A 21241-nucleotide genomic window follows, 5' to 3' on the forward strand; every position below is an offset into this window, starting at 1 on the left:
ACTAAGAGTAAATAAATATATGCGCGAGTCTGTTTAAATTGGTGTATGAGAATTTCTTACTCGTTTACAGAAAGAAATAAGAATAAGATTTTATTGTAATTTTGCACGGATAGTAAAACAAACAAAGTGAACAATCCTCGTCATCATGTCATAAAGGGTCTATCCCACTAGTCCCGTTGAGTTGTCCCGTGACGGGACAACTGGCACTATTTTGTCCCAGTTGTCCCGTCACGGGACAACTCAACGGGACTAGTGGGATAGACCCGTCATAAACGTTCAAAATATCGTTTCTATCTATTGTCCAGTTAGTAACAATTTCAAACTTTAAAATTACTTGTAAAAATGTTGCGCGTGCGCCCAATTTTGGCTTTCTGTCGAAATTTATCAACACACGGTGTCAAACGCTTTGTAGCTCGATTCTCTACCACTATCGACTACCGACAATCGGCTTGTCATCGATAAATTTTGTATGATAATCTGATCAGCGCCTCTGATGGGCGTCGTAGGAACTAATTTGGCAGTACATTCTAAATGTCAAACTTCTGATACTCAACACATCAACTAATTTAAGTCGGGATCAACGTGGCTCCGTATGATCGCCAGGGACATCGCTACACTTACATGTACTTTCATTTGTTCTCCTAACCTAGACTTTCTTATCTTAGGGCAAAAGTCTCACCCATACTCCTCCATTATCAGATTAACTTCCAAAATAGTCACGTCTATTTTTTTTGAAACCATTTCAAGCTGCCATATCTCGGTTTAGAGCTGGTGTTCATTAATAAATTAATTAATTTCAGTTTACTAATTATATGGTCGATTAGTTTTGTTAGCTCATCAAAGGTCAGGTGATGGACACGTAATAGCAAACAGTTTAAACGTTAGTAATCACGGGAAATATTGGCGCAATATCGTTTCAGTGTAGTACACGAATTTTCCTGGTAGTAGTAGCGCAAAATTATAATTTGAGGGTTTTTCGATAAGTGTTTACTTGTATGATCAATATTTTTAGTTTATAGAATTTAAGTACGGCTTTTTTCGTTCGTACTTTGTCTTAGGATGATAATTAAATACACACAGGTTCTTCGCTACCGATACATCGAGACCAAATTAGCGACGCTAAGGCCTTCGTCCTGGAAGTCTATTCTATTATTCTCAATAAACTGACGACATTTCACACGCTCTTAAAAGTACAACTCAGCTCGAACACTTCTTCGTATATCGTTCAAAGATTGTCACTAAATCCCACATTTTATCCTAAAGTGAGACTAAAAATATACACTTCGGTAAACCGTCAAAAATCAACACGGTTCTCCAATTCTCTTGTGAATAAATTAAAAGGATTTGTGACCTTTAAACCGTTGATTTTTCTTTTACAAAATAAATTCTCAGTAACAGCCCGGAATTCGGCGATCTGGTAAATACTCAGTCTAAGCTTACTTGGCACTTTACTCTTGACTTAACTGGAAAAACATGTACGAAGAAATACATCGCAGTTTTATTCACATTTGCTTTTAAAAACCTCTTTTCTACCTTCTATTATGCTGATGTTTAACGATAAAATAAGTATACTCCCACCGATTTATGAGTGAGAGTTCTATTTTTTACTGAAAGATGCAACCTCAAGGCCAAGTCTAATTGCAAACACCGCCCACTCTTTAAGTAGGACGACGCTCAGGAATACTTTTAATACCGTTCTAACGGTTCTTTAAAAATCTTATGCTTAAATTTTATATTTGTTATGACACAGTCGGTTTACAAGTAGCACGGAAACTACGAACAGGCCTTCGAAAGCATCACACGTGGCTATACACGCACATCAAGAAGAGTTGAAAACAAACTCGCCATTCAGTATAATTAAAACTAGGCAGTAAAGACACACTGTTTCTACAATATTGCACCATTTAAACGCAAAAGTCACTAAGAAAAATGTGTGACTAAATAGTCATTTATAAACCCGTTATTCAAATTGGAAAATGAAAATTGTAAGAGACAACGATATTAAAAACATTCACATTCCATTCCTTCGCCTCATTAAGTGACTAAGTAGATTTATCCGTCGAAAAATGCATTTTTAATGTAACATTTTCAAAGGGAATAAAATAATAACGACATTCTTAGAACAATTAGCGCGAATGAACGACTAAATCGAGCGATGATATTTTCCATGCCGCCGTTTCCGCTCCTCGCAGTGACAATATTAATTATGATATTTTTCTGCTAATTCATCTGTAACCGGGGAATTCTTTTGTTCACGATTTTTCATTTATTTGTTACTTGATCTCGGTTTATTTTCTTTTTAGTGAGTACGGAGAATTGCAAACGCGTAGTACGAAATATAACTTGTGATGACTTATATATGTGTTTTGGATTGTGGGCACCTTCAACAAGTAGCTTAATGATAATTTTCTATATAAGTACCTAATTGAAAAACTGACAGTAGTCATAGAGTAAAAATGCCGTACAATTTTCCATTCAAATTCGTCAGTACGTGAAGACACAAATGAGTCGTAATTGTCGTATAAACTTATTTCCGAATTTCTAATGAACGCAACGTAAACGGTTCCAACGCGCATACAATTCCTATACAACAGAGCTTAAACTTTGGCTGGAACCTAACGCGTAAATACCTTAATAGAATTAGCAAAGTGGTTGCGAAACTACACGAAATGGTGTTCGTACTAAAAGCTGAGGCACCGTACATATTCCTACGTGAAACCCGACGGACGGGAGAAACCCTTTGAGAGAATATTCCAACTGCAATTCTAATAACTGGTATCAACTTATAGCCACCTTGCTGCCACCTTGCTGCCACACAGTTTCTAAACTAGAATATTAGATATCCAGTGCAGTATAAGTTTTTACCCATTAGCGCCGCGAAGAGTTTACACACACAACTCGCCTTTTACGTTGAATTGAAGCTCGGCTGCGAGCAAACAGGTACACGGAAATGGCATGAAAGTTTGGACACGTTAGAGAATGATTTATTTTAGACCGTATTTAGTTCCAGCCGCGGCTAGACGGCATAAATTAGGCACGAAGAGAAACTTTTGTTTAACGGTCCTCGATTAGAATTTATTGATTCATGTGCAAAACGATACAAAAACTATCTACGAAATATATTGGTTCCATGCGCTCGAGAAATCCTTGACATCTCGTGGATTTGAAGAGACTTTAAAAATGTGACGTCTGAAATCTGAAATGTTGAGATTTCTGTACATCTGCGGTCGAGGAGTTACCATAGTAACTCGAACGTTACCCAAATTCACTCAGCCGGGAAATAATTCGTGATCCAAATTTTCAAATTCACATTTCACAAATGCTTTAATTCTGGTCCGTTCTGAAATCATTTTTGATGGAAATCTAACCCAGTTAGCGTCACAGGTGAAAATAATGGTTTTTCAAGAACGATTTTTCATAAAACACATGATAAAACTACATTTCTCAAGGTAGAAAATATAAAATAGATAAAAATTCAAATTTCTCGAGTTAACGACCGAGGAAAATATCTTCGCGAGCTAAACGAGTGTTGAAATGTTGAGTCCTAAATATAAACCGCGATATATCGCGTTAAAAGGTACAAATCTAATAACTGGATATCTATATGAGGTAAAGTTATAAATAATATTCACGTCAATCGCGGGCGAATTCTTCAGAAAATCAAAGCGCTCAAAGATTGGTTCAAATATGTAAGCAAGTGCAGGGTGATAGGTGTTCGTCGGTGGATGGGCACCGCGCATGCGCGCACCCCGGCTACAGACGCCAATTAGTGCGAGCTGAACTCCCCGCATTCACATCTCGCGCCCGTCGTTGAGTTGGAAGCCGTGAGCCGCCTCGCACCGAACGCTCCGACGCGCGGTTACACTTCTAACTAGTGAAATTAAAAAATTGTGCAGAGTTCCCGAAAATTTTTTTTTCTTCACTGAGGATTGGGTAAGGATTTTTAATTAAATTTTTGATGGTTTTCGATTTTTTTTAACATAATTCACATTTCAACTTGGAGATAGTTTAAATTTTGAAATATTTTTTTTTTACTTATCGTGATTTGACTGAAAATATTTTTGTAAATTAAGTAATCGCGTCGCGTAATTATTTTCGTAGTGTCGGACGGTGGTGGTAGCTTTAATTACGATATAATTGTCTTACGTTTGGCGGCGGACGTGTCGGTAACAGTCAATTAACTCGTCGATAATTGTTAAACGAATGTGTTCAACCGCGGATACTTAAAAAGGAATTATTCAATTAATCGGAAACTCTTTAATTCGGTATAAACATGGAGCAACTTAATCCGTTACGGTAACATAAATTTGAGCGACATAGTTAATTTTTTCTATTAATAATCCAATTTTGTGAGCATCCATTTGCGAAATATGATATCGATTTTATTAGTTTAAAGTGAAATTTGATAGTTAGACCCTACTCCTCTATTTTTAATGCGACGGCCGATATTAGGGACTTAACGTTTGACCGGAAATACTACATTTTACATTTACGCTCAAGTGAATTACTTTGATTGAATAATTTATCAAAAGACCGTGATATAGAGATTGGTTTTAGACTTTTTTGAGACTTGTAATAATCAGAGTTTAAGTTTAAAATACTTGTGAATGTGGAATTTCGAAAACCATTATAATAATCTTTACATTTTATTAATGAAAGCTTACCTTTTTAAAATACAAAATGAATTATCCACACACTATCATGGTGTGAAAGAATTTACGGATTTTACACGTTTTAACATTTTAAGCAGCCTTTGGACTTTTAAAAATGTTTATTCACGGACTTTTGTGTTGTTTTTTTGTAATTTATTACGGAAAAGATAAAATTATGCTGCCTTTAATCGTAAATTTGGCCGCTATGAGCGTCTAACACTTTTTCACGTCGTAAATATACATTTAGATATTTTAATTCATAGGATAAGTCAGTTCTTCCATATTTTACGAATCACACAAGCTGTTTTGCTGTAAACTTGTCACCTCTCTAATAGATTTCTCGCAAGGGATTACAGCCGCGATGCAGCTAACAAATTTGCGGTACGTTCGGTGTCAACGTCGGAAAGCACTTACAAATATGTTATTTCACTTTATAAGTGTGCAAAATAAAATAAGCTATGAGTGAGAAAATCGACGCTACAAGTGGTACGGGAAGAGTTGTACATTGCAGTACTCGATCGCAAGACTTTTGGTTTTCCCTAAATATGAGAAAAAAATGTTTGGATGTGTGTTGCAATTTACCTTTTACTTGTCCGTAGAGAAAAACACTTTTAAGACGCGTTAATGGATGTTAAGTGACGAAATCTTGGATCGTAGGTTATAAAATAGTTGCTGAAAAAGCCGTAAACAAACTATCCTTAGATAAAAATGCCTATTTGTTAAAAAGTAACCAAATAGAACCCATGGTAAGCATTTTATTGTTAATTGCCAACAAACAGCAACGAATTGCCGACGGCGCTTTGCGAACAAGAAAACCAGCATTTTTTTACATGTAACTTTCAAATCAACCCGATTTCAAATGGCAAACTTTAAACATATTCATTTAACTGCTTTTAAACATAAAGCAATAGAAAATATTATTTTTTCTCGACTCCTAAGCATTTTAAAACTTGTGTTCGACCGTTAAATAGATAAATGTCTAAAAGAAATGTTATAACATGCTGCAGACGTTGCCAAACTTTAAAAATATTAATTTTCTCGGTGCCTTAACAGTTTTATAATCAGCACTTAAAAGTTGAGTAGATAAATGTCTAGAAAACACGTTACGCTGTGTTTCAGACAGCGATCGTCTCAAAGTATGCAGTGAGACGTCAAATGTACAGCAAGACTTCCGACGGGTTTACGGAAAACTTTATCAAAACTGTTAAGAAACTGTAAATAAGAACATTTTCTGTATAAGATCTTTTATGCATTAGTTTGTGGTGCTTTTAGCCGCGCGAAAAGATTTTAAGGAATTGTTAATCAAAGTTAAATACTTGTGTGCCAAATATTTTTTTTGGTACGTTTTCTTGGCGTCCAAACTTTATAATAATTATTTGTTAAGAAATGTAAAGTATAAATAAGTTTCAGCTGCTGTTTCTAGTGCATCAGCCAACATCTTATTTCAACTATTACAACAGTCGCTACCATTAACTCTTGATATAGACGCCGAAATTCACTTTGTACCCGACGGTTAAACGACATTGAAACACGCGGGTACAGAATTGTTAGTTTTCTTATTTTTGAGGCCTTTTTGAAAGAAATGTTGACTGCACACTCAAAGATATCAAAAAATACTTGTAAATGGGAATAGTAATGACAAATACGAGTGTAATAAATCTTAAGCAGCTTTTAATCTACTTTTATGACTCAAAAAAAAAACCATTTAAAACACGCAATTTTATAAACACTTCCTTCAACAACGCTAGTCGCGCGGGTAACTACAAAACAATTTCTGCACACATAATTATAAGTACTACCTAATAATCAGTCAGGAGACTCAAACTTAGACCTTTCGCGTAGTTGATAACATTCCAAAGACGCGATGCGTGTGACTAGCACATAACTGGCATAGATCTACCTGCATGGTTGCTTACAACCTGCATGGTTGCTTACAGAAATGGCGCAAGTTCACTTGCTCAATTACGCCACTAATTGTCGAGTGTATTCAGTAATTAACTAATTATCTACACCCTCACTTCATTACATTGTTCAATACTGATTAGCGGATTGACCAGGCTACTGATTTGCGGTTTATGATTATTATAGGTTATATTAGTTACTTGCTCGAAACCGCGCGGTTCGCTTCGCTGTCGTAGATTTATCCGCTTTTTAAAATGTCCCGCGGGAGAAGATTCCGAGAAACAACAGACTACACTCTATTTGAACTACTATATGCTAAATATCATGAAAAATTTACAGACAAACTCTTACACTTACGTTATTAGTATGAATTACTTAACCATTAGTAAAAAGTCTTGATTTTCTTGCCTTTTCGTATGCCTTCTTGGCGCTAAGCGGCGGACAATTGTTTGGTTACGAAACCTCGATGTTCGGGTGTGATTTACGCAAGAAAATACCATACGCATGAATGATGGTTTCAATTTTGCGACAAATTTCAAGCACTTAGAAACCCCAACTGCCTTTATAAAGTCCTCTTTTTAGTTTTTCTATCCTTCTAACACATAATAAAAGGATAGGTATTTCATAAAACGATCAAAGCTTGCAACGAACAATAGTTTTCGATTGAAGCCGTGAGTTTCTGTCAGTTCGATCCACATCAAACGCATTCTGATCTATACCATTCTCTGAACTTATCAATAGAGCGAAATAGCATTATGACCGACAACACATACCTAATAATGCATGGCTCTTTGTAATTTCCAGCCTATGACCCGCACAATTAAACCAAAGGCATTGTCCAACAGGCATTTACTAAATAGAGCTACTGAGAACTATATACCAATAATACACCTCATTTGAAGCGGCTAAAAGCATAGTGCAATTATATTGACATATATACTACTAGCTTCCACCCGCGATTTTGTCCAAGTAAAAATATTTCCCATGGTATTACTGCCTAACTGGTTAAATTTTTCATTAAAATTATTTCAATTATTTTTTCGTGAAAAAGTAATAATCATGCACACATCCAGCCTCACAAACTTTCGAATTTACAGCCTTAACATAAAAGGATATTTATTAAAGACCTTTGTGATCTCTCCGCATAATTTATCATCTTAATAAGATGTAAATGGTACCATGTCGAAATCAACTTCTGTCGAAAGACTAAATATGCCTGGACATAGTGTTGTATCAAAATGTACGTTTCCATAATAGAAACACACCGCTCGCGCTGCGCAGACGGCGGGCGGCGTCAAAAAGTACAACAGTATATTGCGTACTAAATTGTTGGATTATAAATTTAATTCCCTGTCACACTCTGCGAATAAAAACACACGAATTAAGAATCTCTCTTTAAAAAGTCATCAGCAAATGTAACAACAAAGTGGCACCGTTCTTAATATAATAAAACAATTACGTTGACAACTTGTATAAAAATATGAACACATAGAAACAATCAGAGTTGAAAGCATGTCGAAATAAAATTCATCGTTCAGTTTTACAAACCAATGTAGACGTCACTCAGAATGCCGCTAAATTAAAGTGGTATTGCTCTGAACACGACAACCGCGCGGCCAGAGCGAGGCCGAAAATAATAGCCAACAGATTTTGTAAAAATCTATTTGGCGACCGCAAACTATGATGATGTAGGTTGCCTTTAAAAATGATAAAAGATGAAAACTTTCTTTGGTGTTGATCGGAGTTTTAGTGCGGTTGCAAGTAGACTTTGAGTAATAATAATTGAGTAGCATCACACATTTTTCCATAATTAGAGAATGATTTTGTATTCGGTAAAAGTCCGTTTGACACAAAACCAGAGTGACAATTTCTTACCTCTATTGAGAAACACGAAGTAGCTTTCAGCGAAAGAATGATTTTCTTCCAGAAATTTTAATATCGATTTAGCGATAGTAGAAATTAGCAAAAATAGACTATCTAAAACCAGTTCACTATCGCCAAATTAAAAAACCTGATCAGTCTATTGGGTGCTGTAGAATTTAGGAACAATTTTTGCAGCACATTTTAAATGACACTAGATTTTCGATAGTACCGACTAGACTTGCGCTAGAGTTCTTATTCGAGGAAGTTGGCTTAAAAAGTAGGTAATTCTTCAATACGCAGTAATAAATAAATAGCCATTATCCCGGCCAGTGTCTGTGGGATTATACTCAACACGTGTGGTCGCATGTAATTTAATTACTCTCACGAACAGCCACCACAATGAGATAATCTGTGGAATAAAAAAAACTAACGTATAATCCTTCGACGGTATTGTCAATATTAATCAAAAAGCTCTCTATCCTGAAACAAAGTCATTTCAAATGGATGGGCTTTTACTTTTAGAATTTTTAAACAAAATATCGTGATGCGAGTTCGATGGTGACTAAATCTTTGCATCTCTGTATTTTTGAACGAAAATGTGTTCATTAAAAAAAAATTGTAAATTAAAGTTTGAGAATCGGCCTATCCAAACGATTTTCACAAAAACTGGCATTGAAGATTTAGAGTCTGAATCGTTGAACTAGGTGACGATATTGTTGAACGCTCGCAACGCCCCGCGCGGTATCTGAAAGTAGTCTTCATAATCTTTCCTAGTAAGAAAGACGTGCGAAATAGATTCAAAGCAACGTTTTTTAAACGAACATTGCAAGAGGGGAACTTTAAAGAGAAACATCTTTACAGTACATTTGATTACAACTGGTTTCAATTAATTATCTCAGATAGGGCGAGTGTGTGAGGGAAGCCCCTAGTTCATTCCATTTGTAGAACAAAATTTGTTGTATTTATTGGATTTAAGGCTCTACTATAGTTTGGATACTGCGTTTTGTAAAGAACTGGTTAGTGCCAATTTTGTAAAATATTAAGTGTTTGGGCAACTATATTATAAATTTAATTCCAAACTAAGCATACCTTATACTGCGGCAACAGTGCCGATAAACATATTTAAGTTCAAAACCTCGAAACTCAAAACAGACACTCGTGCCCAACATAAGAATATTTGTCGTGCGTGTGAGTCGAGCCACGTCGGACATGCTATCCGTGAAACGGACAAAATGGCGTATCATTTTTAAATGACTGCAAAATATTCAATAACAATTGTATTTAATCCACTGCTTCATATTTAAACAATAATTATGAGGGACTTATATTGAAGGACTATTGTTTTCAATATTCCATTGAAATGAGTGTATTAATAACTCTACACTGCCGTACGCATTCTCATATCCTGGTATTTCGCTAATTGAAAATTGATTTCAAAAATTCCCTCCTTGATTACAGTTGTATTCATTTTTGATTCGTTGTAATGAGGAGATTTATTTTGGCTTTTAATTAAACAGTTTTCGGAAAGTACTTACTTGTACAGAATTGTTTTTGGACGCTATTTGTTTTATTTTAATGATAAATAAGCAATGTTTTACGATAAAATCGGAGTTTATACGAACTATAAACATCATGGGACTAACGGATTTATAAAAAATAAATTTATAATTATCTTCCGACTAATTAGAATATTATGAAAACAAGGATGAAATCCATGGCAACAAAAACACACTTCGAATTAGAATAATCACTAACATTATTACAGAAAAAGGTTTTCTGGCCACGTCTGTCCGTCTGAATCTTACAAGATTTTCATGAGTTTCTCAGCCATAGATAGAGCGAATCTAGGAGTATTCTAGTGTACTGTAAAGCTATTTTACCCAGACCAAACCGTGACGGGGCGCTTATATACAAAATATGTTTCAGGATTATGTTTCTAAATTGTCTTTGTAAAATGAGGTCTAGTACCAGAAATAATCTCGAAAAGATGCATTTGCCTAGCAATGGGATTACATACAAGCTACAAGCTACTACAAATCACTCCTCAAAGAAATCAACTTTGTAATAGGAAATTAAAAGATATTATTGCTTATATTCAAGATATTTTAATAACCCGGTAGGCAACAAAACGAAAATGCTCGTACATAAAGCAAAAAAATTGTAGTAATCAAAATGAGTAGCGTTTTTGGTCTACCATGTCAATATTTCAAGGTGTAATGCATATATTGACTTCACGAGATTTAAAATGAACCATGGTTTTAAACGTTTTAATACCGAAGTTAATAAAAGACGGAATCGCTTGTTTACGGTGCAAGGTAAACAGTGGCCTGTTTGATCGCATACCTTTGCGTTCAATCGAGCCGGCCTGACGCAGGATATTTAACTGCAGGTCTCTGTATCGGCTGACATTGTGCCGGCACCCGGCGGCCAAACGTGCTCGCTCATGCATAAGTAGATTTTCTTTTGACTTCCAAATATTCCCGATAGCGATGACTTATACGATACCATGTTACGTTGACGTATACGTTTTTTGCACTCTGTTCGCAGCTCAATTTTTTAGTAGCGCTTGAAATGTTTCCTTTCTAGAATATACTCAAAGAGAAAAGAGTTTATAGGGGTTTTAAACAGTAGTATTTAACTGACATTGTAATATTTCTTCTATATATTTCACGTGATTTTTCAAAATTCTTAACGACTCCACTAGAGTAAGGGTTAGTTCAAATTCCCTCATACATCGATATTCCCAACGTTCGCTTTCACCACCGAATCCACCGATTGCGGTTCGTTTGAAGCTAATTCGATAACGTGATGCAATACCCGGCCTGAATGCCCCAGGCCAATGTGCCTATTGTATATGTTTGTCCGTTCCCCTCTTAACGCATGCAACCATCTATACAACGTACAACACAATAAAACAATCGCTACTACCCTACAACGATTTCTATGACGCAAGCTTCAACAAATATTTAATATTTCTCCGAAGCGTAACAGCACAAATCGGATGAATTATAAACGAAAAAAACACATTCCTATTTCAGCTACGAATTCACCTGCACCCAATTAAAACGACTTTTTCATGCAAAAATATGAGAATTTTAAAAATAATTTCAGTTCAAACTTTATTCTCGCGCTTTTATTGTGAATACGGCAACTTGTAACGAGCTAGAAATAAATATTTTTGCAAAACACGTACACCGAAAAACTAGTTATAATTTCTACGGAAAAGTTTTGTACGATGACGTCCTGACTCCGAACAAAAAACCATAGGAGCGCGCGTCATCGGCAAACCAACTGCAAACGAGTTACCAGTTTCGGGCAAAAACTAAAAATTGCATTGTGTGAATATTTTAATAGGAACTCGCAGATCATAACGTTTCCCTGTAGGGTTGGGCATAAACGAGTTCAAATGAACGGATGTTTGCAAAACTGAGGCTTCTGGCTAGTATTAAATGTAAGTGGATACGCAGAATCAAAGATTTATCTTTTATCGGAAGTATGAATTAGCTAACTAGAACGAATACCATTTGATATCAAACATGAAAAAATCTTCAATCTTCAATAGAAAACCCTGAAATGAGCTCTAGTCTCTAAAAGGCATCTAAAGGCTCAAAAATTTCGTCCATCATTTTCCGATGTGCTATTAATTTTGCCACAAATAACATGTGCTATACATGTGGGTGTAATAATGTAACCACTCGTGGTAGCGGTGGACATTTTCACACTTACCTGCCGCACGCGGCCGGCGCCGGCACTTCACGTCGAACATCCACTACTGATTGAGGAGCCAACAACAATTATATCTCATTAACCGAACCTACATTCATGATGAGCTGATACATTTTGTACTGCATCTATTTAGGTTATAAAGTTGATTTATTTTAGGCTGAAGTTTTACGAGTGCAAAGATTTCATGCAATGAGTCGTTTAGAAGCTAATAAGGGTTTTTGCTTAGGTTTTATTTACAAAGACTACAAAAGGAATAAGTTCTCAATTCGCTTTTATATTTTTTATGAACCACAATTATCCAGAGATTTCTCATCTGATTTATGTGATTCTTACAGTGTCTTCTGTTTGGTTTCCGATTTCTTGCCTATATCTTACTGGACACCAGTTCACTTCAAAGAAGACAGGCTTAACAATCTCAAGACTATTTAAGGACTTGAATGCTACACAGAATTTTATTTTACTATTAACAGTATCACGATTTCTTTGCTTCTTTCCCTGGAGACAGGAGTGTACCACAAAATACTTAATTAAAAACTAATTAATAGCTTGGACTATTCAATAGCAAAATTAAAAGGCATCTCTCAGGTTTCAGACGTACTCGTCAGGCAAAAATAATCGTCAAAAGACGATTGATGCCGCTCGAAGACTTTGTATTGATGCCGTTCAAAGACTTAACGGTCAAAAGCCAAATACAAATCAACTTTATCGAATTATAAGAACATGGCCTTTACCTAATATTTTAATAAGCTTAACAGGTAATTCTTTGATGTGAAGAAAGTAATATTAAATTGAAAGAACCCATATTTTCTTTATTCCTCTTCAATATGTCGAGTCTACAGCTTTATTTTATAAAATAAAGTGCGAAATAAACGGAAAATGTTTTCAGGAGTAATAAATTAATGTAAGAGCCTGTGGTCGAACGAGCGATGATTCTGCGAAACTTGATTTTATTTCGTATCATTATTTTAAGTTATGTTCGAGAGTTTTAACGTGGAAATTCATTTTTCATTAATACTTTATTCTAGTGAAATGACTTTTTATTTACTGATAAGTAATGCATCTCTTTGTATGCTACATATTTAATTACCAGAAGTTAATATCCGCTACAGTAACAAAGCAAAATAAGAACGTTTTAACAAATTATTAATAAAATATAAATAGTTGCAAATTGAGTCTCGATTAATACACACTGGCTGATGAAAATCCTCTCCTTTTGAGCTAACAATTCATTAAGTAGCAGTCTATTAGAATATAGTTAATAGGTAAAATACTAAAATGTAATTCAAAGCCGTAAATGTGATGGAACTGAGAAACAGCCTAATTATTTTTTAAATCTGTTACAAATAACTGCTTTATTGTGATTATCGGCGAGTAATTGCAAGGTTTTAGACACAGCGGCGACAATCACAAACACGTGACGATAACGCGCTCAGACATATACACATTATACACCAATCGAATATTATAATGTGATCAACACAATTAAGCAATGCCTAATTTATTGGATAACTCAATTATGTAGAAAAGGTAACATATACACAACATTATACATGTTAATTAAGAAGCAAGCTTCTATTGTCATGCAGTCTTTAACGAACGGCTGAGTAATTATGAAGTTGTAATAAAATTATAAAAAATGAAAACTCGACTTCAACTTTCAGCATCTTAAGGGATTTTTAAAACCTAGTCCATGTTTGAAACCTGCGAGATTCTCTACCACTATCAACTACCGACAACCGTCTAGCTATCGAGAATTTTTTTTTGTAAAGTCAGATCCGCGGCTTAGGAACTATTTTTGCAGCACATATTTAATATCAAACTCTCAATACTCGTTATAACCGACAATGGAGCCAGTGTGACCAGATTTAATTTTAAGAAAATACCGAGGCACCTCAAAAAAATACTGAAATATACCGACTAACATAGGACAGATATACCAATAAAAATACTGATTTTCTTAAAACGTTTTATTTATTCATGCTCACAATAAATGTTACAATTATATTTTAACATCCTTTTCGAAGGATTAAAATTTACACAACCTCCTTCATCTAATAGTGCAAACCACATTAAAACCGGTCCATCAATAGTAAAGCTTAAGGCGGACATACAATCTGCAAGTCTGATTAATACTATGTATTGATTGAAAATTGTATATGTAATACAATACTACAATGCCAGCAACGACCGTCTTTCTTGTCGTATCTGTAAATTACTCATCTTTGCTCATAGATAACATGTATAAGAATAAACAAAATCCGGGAAAGTCCCGATATTCGAACATTGTCGCAAAGACGTTCACTCACTACGGTGTTGCCATAACTTCAACCAAAATATACCCAAAAATACTGACTACCAGCAATATACCTGAAAATATACTGATGTTCGGCAAAATCGATGAAATATACTGAAAAAGTATTAAAATACTGAATCTGTGCCTCGATTCTCTACTACTATCGACTACCGACAACCGAACTGTCATCGAGAAATTTTGTATGAAAATCTGATCAGCGCCTCTGACGGGTGTTGTAGGAAACATTTTGGCAGTACATTCTAAATGTCAAAATTTTGATAGCTAGCCGGTTGTCGGTAGTCGATAGTGGTAGAGAATCGAGGTACTGGTCACACTGAATGGAGCATCGGACTGTAATATCCCGCATTCGGTACATTTACGCAATCACATAAATTAGTTCTATATTAATAAAATTTTAGAGTACATTCATACGTTTATTGTGTGGTTGGAAATTGTACAACTGCGGTTGACATGTTTCGAATGCAAACCACAACCTTTTTTGTTTTAGCCAGCGATGCATTTATTGGTTTAGTAATTATTTCGATGGCTATAATATCAAACGAATATGAGATAAACCAAATGCCCGTATGGCCTGTGCAAAATAGCATCCAGGAATTTTAAAGCAGATTATAGACTTTAGCTCTATACAAAAAATACTAGGTAACCTAACTGTCTGGCTGCATTTCCAATGATCTTCTCTAATCCGCGGCGACTATATTGGATCTGACAGTCGCATTAACAGTCGCACGCGTTTTTCCTCCGCCTCTCTAAATACAGCACGCTTTGCAGGAAATCTCTTAAATAGATTTATCAAATGTTGAAACATTCGCACTGACATGTTTTGCGGGTCAAGCTATACGTTGTTTATCTATGTTAACTAAACAGTTTACGACCTAATTTTCGTAATTAATTATGCATTGATAATGAACCACTGATATTCTCAAGAGGTTTAGATCACATGTCGCCTTGATTTGAGTTCATTAGAGCACGGTCGCCTTAGATAATTCATTGCTACTTCACTTATGCGTGCGAAAAGGCTTTTATTATTATAACAGACGATGGAAGCCATCATAAATGTCAACATTCTATATAATTGCTCTTGATTTTAAGCATACGTGACAAACAGGTGATAATCACTACATAGTATAAAACAAAGTCGCCCATTTTGTCTGTAGTCCCTTCGTATGCATAAAACTTTAAAACTACGCAACGGATTTTGATGCGGTTTTCACTAATAGAAAGAGTATTTTCTCCGACAGGTTTTTATATATAATTGAAATACATTGAAACTATATTAGCTGAGTTATAGCGATTTATGTCCAAGAAGTCAGAAAAAAAATCTAATTGAAGATTGCATTTGTGCGTGCGCCGCTTATACCGTTGGATACAAGTAAGAACAATGTATAGCAAAAACATTGGTCTTTATTAGTTCTACAAAAAAGTCCGCGATGACATATATCCAGCTTTTTTATTTAAGTCACAAAAACTACTTTTCTGTAGCCCTACCATGAGTTGGCGTAGTTAAAAACTAGAGTAGTTAACGTGAGAACGCAACTACAACAGTGGGCTCAAATAGGGAAAGAATGAACGACAAAGCCAATCTACATTCAATGTTGTTTAATTTAACTACACGTAATTAAATATGGCGACCCATGGTAGCAATTTTGGTACCTTAACTATCCGCTAGAGGCGCTGTTCGAGTTTTACGAGAACTACAGTGTCTCCGGGAGACTATAGTTACCAACTCATGGTAGCGCTACTGTATTAAAAAAACATTTAATTCGTTGGGTGATGTTTAACTGGTGATATAACCAATAATACATATATCCTTATCAAAATAAGTAAGTTCATCATCACGAGCATTTAATTTAGATTATTTTTGCAGTTTACAGTGTGTTATTTAGATATATAGTTTAGGAGATATCACGATATTAGTATTGCCGCGGCGGCGGGGGCAGCGTCCCTATAATTACTTAAATATTTTTTCCAAAAACTGATAGGGGGGGCGATCAAAGAAGAGTCACAGAAACCAAAAAACATTTTAATATTTTAAACGCGGTTAAGGGAAAGAGAAGTTATTGTGAATTGAAAATTAGTATCCAATATGTGTTGGTGCGTTGACTGTATTTGTCGAAGTAGCGGGATACACGCAAACGAAGTTGCGCGGGTCAGCTAGTAATTCATATATTGAATTCTAAACAGTTAAATTTCTGAAAGGTATTCGTGCATGTCCTGACTAATTCAGTATGCGCATACATTGTGTGCTTTATCTAATGATGGCGTAATAAATAACTAATTTAATCGTGTTAGGCGCACACTAATAAATAGTCTCGGGTCAAACATTTGATAGCTAAATAATGCAACTGATACACGCAAACCTATCTTGAACAACGGTTAAGTGTATCAAAATTATAAAATATTTAGCCAATCGGCACGGCATCACTCGCGTGCAAATCTGTACCGCATGTAACGATTTTTATTACTTTCTAGAAATCTTCCATATTTTCTTAGACTTACAGAAATACTTTAAAAACAAAATTTGTGAAATAATTATCTCTTTCCTCATTTTGTGTTACCGGATTTAAAAACGGTAGTTTATATACAGATAAGGCACCCGATATAAAATGAGGTTGAAATGAAAAGTGCAGAGGCGTGTTCTAAAGCCTTCCCACTTGCTTCTATTCCTGACTGCAATAAGTTTTACTTTTATAAGAATTCTAACAAGCACTTGACCTTTACGAGTTCTTCAAGAAAAATATGAGATGCACTTCTTGTTTCTTGATTTTATAAAAAACTTTGTAAAACAGATGGCTTACAAGTGTCTCGATCGAAGTTTGTTTTATAACTTAGAATTGAGTTCGCATTCAAAGGTCAATTTCAATGCAAATAAAAATAGTTATTGGAAACTAGTTGTGCAGATAAGATTGCGTTTCAGAGTTATCAGAATAATGTAATATCAGCCGCCGTCTAGGTTATACTTGAAAGTTGTTTTATATAAAGTTTTTACGGCTTCATTAGTTCTTCATTTCCAAGTTATATAATACCAACAGTTATGATCAATGTAATCACTACTCATTAAACATCGCTAAAGAAACAGCTATCTTTATACATAATATATCTACAACCAACATTTTGGCTGTTCAATAACATATAGACTTAAAAAAATGCAAGTTCTAATTGCTAACAACATACTAAACACAAGTCGGCAACCATACAATCTTAAAAAAAAACACATAACTTACCAAAAATCTAAACAGCCTTAAGATTTCGTCAAGTAGCACCGCACATGCGCACACACGCTCATACAATTTGACAGTCCGGTGAGATAACCTAATTACTTCGCTACGCAAGTACAGGCTGACTTCCAATTACCGTCGTAGGTAATATGATCAACTGTCGATGGTCGCAACGTGATCATCTTGCTCCCTGCACGAGCTGTAATCAAGGGTCCCTCTCACGGCCTGTCACTGTTGCCAGCGATTGATTCGACAATAAATTTGATTGTGACACAATGACTACAGTTGCGAGTTTACGTGTGTGATTCTGTATTGTGATGATTTCTTTGATCATTGTTGAATTCATTTTTCGTGAGATATTTGTGAACTATGTGCCCGGATTTAGACTTTAAACGTTCTATGGAATGTGAGTGCGGTGATACGTAATAGGTTAGGTATGTGTAAGAATTCATCAAAAATCCGATAAATGACGAGATGTAAAGTTGGACTAAAAATTTGTGAAGTCCCATCAGCACTATAACAATAAAAAGCTTAATAACAATAAAAAAAGGTTTTTAAAACAGCGATAGCTTGTTAACCTTAAATAACGTTGCTTGGTAGAATAGGTGTCAATTAAATGCACTAAATATATTAAGTAACTTTTGAGTTACAAAGTTTCAAATAAACTCAAATCAAATCGAATCATTTATTGGTGTGATTTTGGGTACAGTAAGGTCTTAAAAAGTATTTCGTCACAAGTACATTTTAAATGCTGTAGTACAAAAAACAAGCTCAAATACAAACACATTATCAATAAGAGTTATAAATACTCAAAAATCAAAATGCACAACAATATAGGAACTTCAATATCGCGTGCAGTGATATCCCATCCTTGCAACAGTACTTGTACTAGAATAGTAACACTTAACAAGATTGGATAGTTTATTCTTATCTCCAGGCTTCAGCGTCAAACCTCATCATGTCTTGTATTTTTCATTTTTTATGCGGAAGGAGCTAAAGGACCGGCCAGGAATAGAAGCTACTAATATAATTCACTCGGTGCTCGGCCGTTATATTTTTATCTAATTTAAAACTTCCTCCTTGAATTGAGACCTAGGAAATTTGAGTCTAGATCAGACTAAGTATGATCTATATAAATGAATTACTGAAATTTACGCGTATACCCTTTGAACAGTTAAACTATATTGGATAATTATTTTTTTATATGTTTGTTTCTGTCTGGCCAGGGTTTTATGGGATTAATGGGATCAAAGTTCCCGTAGAGATAGGCAGAGAACAAAAACACTACTCTCGCTACAATCTTTACAACCTTCTCTTGTTCCTAGTTTCTGAGTACATTTAGCCGTAGTTTATTTATTCAATAGCGTTTTTTTATATGAGTTTTAACGCCATTGAATAGATAAACTACCGTTAAACGTACTTCAGAAACCGGGGGTTAGTGTAATACCTAATAGTTTTAATATAATAGCTAAGCTAATTATGAAAAAGCATAATAATTTCAACAGTTCATTATTTTATTCGGTCAGTGGTTATTTCAAATGCTAATTTTGCATTATTAGGTAGCACTCCGTAGCAATAATTAAACGAAGCTAGACTGTTTGCATTGCTCGTTAATTAGAAACCGATATTACCTGTTATGCTGGGGCTACATTAGCGGGCTATGGCGAATATTCGTGTTAACGCGATGAATGTGGCCGGGTTCATCGTGTCATCGCGTAGTATTCGGGCGAAGACGATGTAGTATCGAGGAGCTGTCGGTAAACTAGCGCGAATCAAAGTGATTTGTCGCGCCAATATTCGCTTAGGTGGCTACATCTACGTCAATTCAGTGTCGTCCAGACTTTGAAGCGAGACGGACGTGCATTTAATTTTTTACACTATGGAGTGGAGTAACATTTTTAATTTACCGCTCACGTCTCCGCACAACAAACTGAACAGCACAAGGCACGATGCATCGCGTCAACTCGACACGAATCTTCGCCCGCCTTAATGTAGACAAGAACATCGCCCATACCCGAACACGATGTTTTTGTCGCGCCAACACCATACGAATCTTCGCTCGCTAATGTAGCCCCAGCATTAGTGCGAGCAGACGGTAATTACGGGTTTAGAATTATGCTTTTACGTGATTCGGTTATTGTGGTTTGATGCATTGTTAATAACTAATATAGTTTGATGTGCATTTTCCGAAACGTGGATAATTCAAACGGACATAGGTTTTCTTCATATTATTCGATGACCGGTCTTAGGCTATCATAACTATTAAACTCTCGCGTTGCATGTTTAATGTATAATAGAATACGGGAATTAACGCGAACACGCATTTTACCTACGGTCATCGATGCTCCAGTCAGCCATGACCACGGCGAGAGCAACCTGCGCCGAAAGGTTAGGCATTTTAAGGTAAAATGCGTGTTCGCGTTAATTCCCGTATTCTATTATACGGTCTTAGGCTAGTCTACCATGCTTTCCACCTAGGGAAATTATATACTAGTTACTAAAGCCCCGGTTTAAGTGCTTATGAATAAGTATCGGTTAACTTATCAGGTGAATTAATTTAATTAAATAAAGAAATAATATAAATAAATTAAAACACAGTAGTTCTCATACATAATAATGCTGTTAGATACTTTATATATCAAGTAGGCTCAGGTTTTGTATTTAAATTATTTCTTTTATTTGTTTGTTCTTAACATTTATTTTTTGTTTCTCTTCATAAAAACGTTTCTCGTATCTTGAGGAAAATATGATAAAAAGCATTAGTCGAATAGAGCCGTGCTCGAGATTCGTGCCTAGCAACACATTAGGAAATTTATTTTTGTTTATATGACTTTTCAATAACGAGAAGTCAGTTAGCAACTGGGAATTTATTTCTACTTAAATAGTGACTGTTCTGTCAAGCAGTGATAGCCGAGTGATTTACGTTGGCACCTCCCACGCAAGTGGTTGCAGGTTTGAACCCGAGGCAACACACTAATGACTTTTCATAGTTAGGTGTGTATTAGAAATAATTATCACTTGCTGTAACGGTGAAGTAAAACGTCGTGATGAAACCTTGCATGCCTAATAATTTGTATACGTAATACATTTATTGTGGGCATGCAAAGTCCCAAAACCGCACATGGCCAGCGTGGTGGAATCAATGCCTAAGCCCTACCCCTCGTTTGGAAGGAGCCCCTTGCTCTGCAGTGGGACAGTAATGGCTTAAAAAATGAATTTATTGCTCAACTCCAAGACGTCATTAGATTTTAACACATAGATAGCAATTAGTAGGACGTAAACCGAGATGTGTTTCCGTGTTGGGTGTTACAAATGAAGATTAACGTTTTGTTTCTTTGTTCCAGAAACAATGTCGCCGTTTAGACTGCCCACAGTCGTAGTCAAATGACAATAACTAGATTAAAGGTACGTACATTTTGTATTGATTATTAAGTTATAATTGATAGGGTAGCAGGAATAATGTGAAGAAATCACCAGATCGGAAGCGAAATAGACAAGTGGTATAGGCATTTACTTTCTTTATAACTTAACTTTATCACATGATTATTGGCTAACCTGTCAAGCTTGAG

The 21241-nt window shown here is 35.4% G+C and overlaps 1 protein-coding gene across 7 annotated transcripts in view; it reads left to right on the forward strand.

Moving 5' to 3' along the window:
• Glut1 (Glucose transporter 1) overlaps nucleotides 1–21241 on the forward strand; it is a 106137-nt gene that overhangs the window by 56226 nt on the left and 28670 nt on the right. For 6 of the 7 annotated variants that reach the window (XM_076134634.1, XM_076134631.1, XM_076134638.1 and 3 more), the window contains exon 2: nucleotides 21017–21077. The gene's annotated coding sequence lies outside the window, so the exon portion shown is untranslated. Of the gene's footprint in view, nucleotides 1–3908; nucleotides 3934–21016; nucleotides 21078–21241 lie in introns of those variants that run through there. The other variant, XM_076134633.1, reaches the window with a different exon arrangement.

The sequence above is a fragment of the Anticarsia gemmatalis genome, chromosome Z, assembly GCF_050436995.1.
Source record: "Anticarsia gemmatalis isolate Benzon Research Colony breed Stoneville strain chromosome Z, ilAntGemm2 primary, whole genome shotgun sequence".
NCBI classification, from domain to species: Eukaryota; Metazoa; Arthropoda; class Insecta; order Lepidoptera; family Erebidae; genus Anticarsia; species Anticarsia gemmatalis.